Source organism: Eucalyptus grandis, chromosome 10, assembly GCF_016545825.1.
Source record: "Eucalyptus grandis isolate ANBG69807.140 chromosome 10, ASM1654582v1, whole genome shotgun sequence".
In the NCBI taxonomy this organism is placed as follows: Eukaryota; Viridiplantae; Streptophyta; class Magnoliopsida; order Myrtales; family Myrtaceae; genus Eucalyptus; species Eucalyptus grandis.
The window spans coordinates 9044243-9052277 of record NC_052621.1 but is presented as its reverse complement, the minus strand read 5'-3'; positions in this window follow the sequence as shown (position 1 = coordinate 9052277).

Below are 8035 nucleotides of genomic sequence, written 5' to 3'. Positions count from 1 at the left end.
CTTAAGAAGACTCTATTGATGATATAGCAAGTCGTTGACTTTCCCAAAATCGTGAAGAAATCTTACTTTCAATTAAAAGAGTTCTAGCCATTTCTTGAAGAGATCTGTTCTTTCTTTCCACAACTCCATTTTCTTGAGGAGTATATGGAGAGGAGAACACATGCTTAAAGCCGATTCATCACAAAATTTTGTAAAATCTTGATTTTCAAATTCACCTCCATGATCTGTCCTTATACTTGAGATAACACATCCTTTTTCATTTTGAACCTTTTAGCAAATTTTTAAAATACGAGAAGGTTTCAGACTTACTTGCAATGAAATATACGCAAGTAAAACGGGAGTTATCGTCCACAATTACTAGGCAATATTTCTTACCTCCAATACTACGTGTTCTCGTTGGTCCGAAGAGATCCATATGCAGCAAGCGTAGTACATGATTAGTAGAGACATGATTTATTGGCTTAAATGAATTTCTTACCTGCTTTCCCGAATACATGGAGTGCATGGATCGGTCTTTTGATAAGGTAATTTGGGTAGTCCTCGAACAAGTTTGCTTTGATGAGATTTTGGCTAATTGCTTCATGTTGGCATGACCAAGCTTTACGTGCCATAAGCTTGCTTCATCTTGAATTGAGATAAGACATTGCGATTCATTTGGTTGCATATCCGGAAGATAGATGTTTCCATGTCTTCGACCCATGAAAGACGAGTAGAGTCTTTACCGATTCAGAACATATTCCTTCCGAAAGAAGATCTTGAAACCAGTATCACACAATTGACTAATCTTTGAGAATATTGTAATTGAGTCCTTCCACTAAGGAAACATTACTTATTGTGAGATTTCCAATTTTCACAATTCCAAATCCCACAATACTTCCTTTTTGTTTCCTCCAAATGAAACTTTTACACCATTTACTTGAGCAAACTTTATAAAACAATTTGAGTCTCCTGTCATGTGTCTTGAGCATCCGCTGTCAAGATACCACTTTACCTTTTTCTTGACAGTGACCTCAAATTCACTGTCTGAGTCTGATTGTGCCATCAGACATAGATTGGCATATTCATTATCACTTTCTTCACACTCTGTATCACTCCAGGTTTCGGCTTTGAGAGCTTTTCGAAATTTTTAGCTTTTCCTCTCTTCTTCTTCGAAGAGGACAGTTAGGTCTCGATGTGTCCCTTTTTCTTACATTCAAAGTGATTACATCTTTGTTTGGTTCCTCATCATCACCAGACTTGGTTTGCTGTCTTTGAAAGCTTTGTTTCTTTGAGTTGAACCTTCTTCCTTTTCTATTCGGTTTTCTGAATCTTCTTATCATGAGAGCAAGCTCCTCATCGTCCATATCATCTTCAGAATCTGTATCATCATAATCATCATTTGATTTTAATGCAATGGATTTCTTACCTTTTGGATCTTCATCCTCATTAATCCGTTCCACTTCATAAGACTGAAGAGTTCCAATCAGCTCGTCGACAGATAGTGGCATAATTCTTTGCGTCTCTTATCGAAGTCTTTATGTGATTCCAATCCTTGGAGAGTCCACGCAGTAGCTTGTTTACCTTCATGGGATCAGAAATTGTTTGTCCTTGATTCTCAAGACCATTAACAATATCGTCAAAACAGCTAAACATGTAGGTTATAGATTCTCTGGTTTCATTTTGAAGGCTTCATATTGACCGAGAAGAATGTTAATTCCGGTTTCCTTCACTCGATCTGTTCCTTCATAGGTGATATGTAATCTGTCCCAAACTTCTTTTGTTGTAACACAAGAAGATATTCTATTATATTCAGTTGGTGACAAAGCACAATATAAAGAGTAAATTGCTTTTGCATCGAGTGCTTGTCTCTTGATTATCTCTTCCTGAGTCATTCCGCTGGTCTCAACAGTTTCTTTCCCTCTTTCAGAGACTGATGCAGTGGTAGGAGTAATTCCTTTTTCTACAACGTCCCATTCCAGAGGATCCTTTGATCGTAGGAAAGCTTTCATCTTGTTCTTCCAGATGTTGTAATCCTTTCCATCAAAGTAGGGTGGTCTGGTATTGCTTTGCCCTTCCATCAGCCCTGGTGCTAGCATACTAGCCATGTATCTTTTACTACGAAGTAAAACACTTCAAATAAAGTAAGTACACAGGCTCTGATACCAATTGATATTGCTAGTATAAGTACTTAGAGGGGGGTGAATAGGTATATAAAAGATTTTTCTTCGATAATTGCACAATACTAGACAGTTGATGGATTTGAGACAAACGATAATCAAAGTAAGACTGAGAGAAGAGAGAATTGAACACACGGTTTATAGTGGTTCGCTTATATCAAGCCTACGTCCACTCTTCTTCACATGACCTATTGGCTGGGTTCCACTATGAACAAAGAAGTTACAGCACATCTTTGCCTTGATTCCACAAAGTGTAGATGTTCTACCACACCTCCTCAAAATTTCTCACAAATATAGACTCTCTTTTGTATACAAGTATTCGCTCAAAGGAATTGTCTAAACAAAAAGGAGCTTCGACTTTGGAATTCTTCTATCGCGCACACCTTGAACAACTAAGACCGTCTTCCTTATATACTCCTTTATGCCATCATACCCGTTGACACTTACCAAAGGAATTCCTCCAATCTACCCATTGGACGGAATCAATTAGGAAGATTGTTTGAGCTATTAAAGGAACGTGTCGATAGCCCATCAATCCTGTTCGCCCATACAATCAGAATCTCGGTTTCCATAAGTAGAACCTTCCAATAATATTTAGGCAATCACCGGATCTTCAATTATCGAGTCAATCTTCGATCAATCAAAGGACTCCGTTATGTCTTTTCCAGCCACGAGATCTTCTCCAGTTGATAAGGTTAAATCCTTAACGAAACATCTAGTTCTTGATAACCTTTCTTCAACGGATTAGAGACTGTCAATGAGGATAGACTTTGAGTCTTGAGTCGGCTGTCCGAGGTCTTCGAGACTTTAAATAGCAGAATCGCAAGCCTTCAGACTAGGCGATGGAAACGTTTTGTCAACTTCAAAACACTTCAAGAAGATTTCTCCAACAAAAACAACCAAAAACTCAAGACCACCAATAACGACGATGCGTGAGAGTTCGTGCGTTGAGATTTAATTGAGTAGTGGAGTGTGAAGTGTGGGAGGTCACCGATGATTAGACGATGAATGTGCTGTTGTCAAATCGATGAAACCACAAGAACACAATGGCGAATTATCTTGACCTTCGAGCGGCGATGTCAAACCATGGTGAACTTGACTGCCAATGATACAACAGTGCTCAAAAGCGTAGTGACAACATACATCACAACAAAGAAACAAAAAACCTAGAGCAATTGCTGTGACACCATGTTAGAGAGAAAAGGTTTAGAAAAAAGCTATCTCCATTAGTATTAGGGCAAAAGGCTTGAATAAATAGGTTTAATTAAGCTTAATCTATAAGATATTTTACAGAAACAATCGCAAAGAATATACAAAGGATAATTGTAAAATATCCTATAATATATATAGAATCCCTAAGACATTCTAACAAAATGGAGTCTAGCGAGTATATCGGAAAAGAAGTGATTCCTAATAGGAAAGTTGTTGCTCTTCCATCTTTCTTACGGCACAAGATTTTGGCTCGTGAATAAGACAAGAACACACATATATATGTATATATATCGAGAGCCCACCAATCGGAACTCAGTAAGAAAACTTCCTTACGCGATATCTCTAAGGAAATTTAATCGAGAAGTAATAGGAATTTAGCAAAATTCCTTAAACTAAGATTTTGGCCTACGAGTGGCCAGCGGAGACGTGTCAAACAACGGCGTTTTCCCAGATCCCTGTAAAATCGCGACAAAGACCCGAGTGCATAGCGACGAGCAAATATTAGACCTGTATCTTCTTCTACCCTGCGACTCTTTCTCGCACCTCGTCGCGTTCGTTCTCTGCGCAGATCCTTTGAGGTAATGCTGTCTTTGGTTCTCTGACTCGGGGTGGTCGCATCTGTATGCACGAATGAACCCCTTGCTCTTCGAGAAAATATTAGGTACCCTAAAGGGACCACGTCATCCTTACTTTGAACCATTCGCACATCGACGTGTGTCCTTGCACTCTCCAGGTCAGCCATTTTGCGCGCTCTGCTCTCTCTCCTCCCTATCCTGCGCAGGCTCTCTCTTTCCTCCTAGCCTGCATGCCCTCTCTCCTCTCTCTCTGCAATGCATTTATTACGGTCTTTCCTTCTCAAACGAAGGAAAGAGAAGCCTGTTCTTCTCCATTTCTCTCACCTGACCTAGACGACGAAGGTTTCGAAATTTCGAATCTCAAATTTTCTCTCTTTGCACTTGTTGCTCCTCCGCCGTGCCTCAAGCGGCCATTCCCCTGCTGTCGCCGACGAACCACATCATGGCCGCCCCCTCTCCGGTGCTCGCTCGCTTCTCTCTCTGCGCTCGTTACTGCTCTGGCATGAGAGTGCTAGTATGAACACCTAAAGGGGGGTGAATAGGTGTTTAAGATAAATCTTGGCAGATATATGCGGAATAAAATAAATTTCAAACAAAGGAGTTAAGGAAGAGAATAAGAACACAGGATTTATAGTGGTTCGGCTTAATCCAAGCCTACGTCCACTCTCCCACGCTAAAGCCTTCTTGGCCGGATTCCACTATGCAATCAACAAGAGATTACAACTTTGAGTGCAAACACTTAGTAGATCACACTATCTCACTAAGTCACTCTTTTGGTATTTCTCTCACGATCACAGACATTTAAGCTCTCCAAAAACAAGTGTATGAATAAAGATCGCTCGAACTTTGGAATTATAAATTCTACGCTCCGTCTCTTACTTGCTCATCGGTCCTTCATCTCCTTAAATACTCGTCCACTTCCAAACTACCTGTTGGACAGTATCTTAAGGATCGTCTTCCAATATACCCATTGGATAGCTCTGTATCTAGAAGATTTGGTAGCCGTTGAGTGACAAAGGTAGAATCCCAAATTGATTCCGATCACCCATACAAACGGAATCTTGGTTTCCATAAGTAAAGTTTCTTCGTATAGAAAGTTCCTGTCTTCAAGATCCAATCGTCAATCAAATAGATCGAGTCAATCAAATCAATCTTGATGTGGAATCCAAACCAGATCACTAGCCGTTATATGATTGGGCTTGAGTTACGTTACGTCGAACTGGATGTAAAGTCTCGAGAGCAATAGACTTTACAATCCGAGTCGAGTGCGATAGACTTTGCAATTTAAGTTTGAACATATTCTACGCTTTCGAACAGATTTAGCTTTAAGGTCTCGTACCTAGTTCGGCTTCAGCATAGAGTCTATCTTTTGGTTCATCATTCACGTTCGATCTGGAATTTGTCGAGTGAGCGGACTTTTGATGAAGAACAGACTTTGACACTAAAGTCTCGGCAGTCTTCGAACTTGGACACGAAGTCGGAAATCTTCGAGAATATACTTTGGACAAGTTACGTTTAGTCTTCTGGTCGTCTTCACACTTTGACAATATCCTTTACATGTTCTATCATCTGCATGGTCTATTACTTAACCATTAAACATGTTAGTAGCCTTTGATTTATTTTGTCATCTTCAAAACATCATAAGGGATTTCCCTAACATGGCGTTCGTTTCGGCATTCCTGGGATCGCGGACGCAACACACGGAGGAGAAGCAGACCTCTTCGGGCTCCCCTCAACGTCGGGAAGCGTCGCCCACCGAGCGAGACCCCCGAACTGTTGGAGGTTATAGATTTGAGAGAGAAGAAGTGGTTGCTTAAAGTATTACACCAAGAGACGTCAAGTTTGGAATGCTTAACAGTGTTACCTATAGCGTTAGGGAAACCCTAGAGTTTTTATATGCAGGTTATTGGGCTCCGGTCCATGTGGACCCAAATAACCATGCTTTCACCTATTGGGCTTATATGTGAACATATTATTTTGGATTATATTAACAATATATCCAACAATCTCCTCCTATGTTCATCATACAGCACAATCAAATAAGGTGGTTAATGTAATGTTTAGACAAACAAGAATCATCCACATTCAGTCCAAGATGATCAACTCGGATTGGTCAAAGAGTTTTGAATAGTAAAATATTAAACTCAATCATCATATGCAATCTAAATAAGTAAATCATTCTTATCATGAATCTGTTCTGAGATCAATAAATCAAAATAAGTATTAAGAGTTTTAGACTCATCCAAATCCCAAAATAAATCTCAGACTCAATTCACAACTAATATATACATAATAGTCAAGTATATGTAGGCTAGTCAAAATAGTCCAAAGCTTTACAAATATAAGAAACAAGCATAATGATGTTCACAAAATAGAAATAACAAAATACAAGTCTCAAATAAATGGATTTCATCAAAATAGACAATAGCAGGTAAATTATCAAGTCCCTACACACTCTAAATAATATATATTCATTCATCAAGTAGGTCATCCTGGTCAGGATCCCACTCATTAAGCTCTCCTCCATCTCTGTCATCCCCTGTAGAATGTCAAATATGAATTTCATATTATCATGAATTCAACCATTTGAATAAAAACTTAGCAACATTCTATCAAGCAGAGAAAAACATATATTGATGTCATAAAGTATCATAATATCATGTTCATAAGCATCAATCAAGTTTCATATATTATGAACAAGACATAAATAATGTGATTTACAAAGAGCCATCAATTTAAGTTTATTTGTAGGAGAATAACTATTGTCTAGTTTCAAAGAACAGGACCAATAGTCAAGTTACCTACAATAACCCCGCCATGTAATATCAAGTTTCAATTAAGAACAAGACCAGCAAGCTTCTTATGTAAACAATTGTTTTTATGTTTCAATTTGGAATATCACGATTCGATTCCTTAAAGTCAAATAATCTAGCATCAAGTTTGAAATGAAATCATTTAACCAAAAATGATAATCCAACCTAGTTGAATTGTATCATCAAGTTTGGAATGACACAAGTTTCCTCGATAAAACATTTGAATTAGGTTAAAGTCATCTTCATCAAGTTTGGAATGAGATAACCCACCATTTTCAAATTAGTCGGCAAAGAATCGTGAACATCGATGAAACATATAAACTATGCTTACCATTGTAGCCAATAAAGAAAGATTCAATAATTCAAAACACACAATTAGAAGGTAAGTAAATGGTAGTTAAGACTTGCAGATATAGTCTTTAACCCCAGTTCCCCCAATGTTTTGAATAATCAATCTATAGGCAAACCTTTGGTGAGAGTATTAGCTATGTTATCCTTCGATCTCATATCGATCAATGTGATAACCCCTTGTTCTATTAGATGATTCAACAATGCATGTCTCAGTCTCACATGTCTTCTCTTTGAATTAAAGAGAGCATTCTTAACGACTTGAATAGCTGCTCGATTATCACATAATAGGCTTAAAGAATTAATTTTTAGCCAAGTTAAAGAAATATCCATAATCAGATTCTTTATCAACTCTGCCTCTTCACCGGCTGAGGCTAAAGCAAAAAGTTCCAATTTCATAGACGATAATGCAATACAAGTCTGTCGTTTGGATTTCCAAATAATAACAGCTCCACCCAAAGTGAACACATATCCACTAGTAGACTTACTATTTCCAATATCTGAGTACCAGGTGGCATCAGAATCCATCCACAGTTGGAGGATAACCAGAATAATAGAGAGCATAATCTTTAGTACCTTTAAGGTATCTCATTAGCCTATTAAGGGCATCCTAATGCTTTTTACTAGGATTACTAGTAAAACAACTCAACATGCCAATTGTAAAGGCTATGTCGAGTCTAGTACAACTCATAGCATACATAAGACTACCAATTAGTTTCGAGTACTTTAACTGATCCACGCTAGTCCCTTCATTAGGACTCAGTCTGTTATTATAATCACATGGTATCTCACTTGGTTTACACTTATCGTATCCCTAAGTAGAAAGTAGCTGTTCAATATAATGAGTCTGGTTAAGGGAAATGACTTGTCGTTTAAAGCTTACTTTCATACCAAGAATGGTATTAGCAATACGAAAATCTTTCATGTCAAA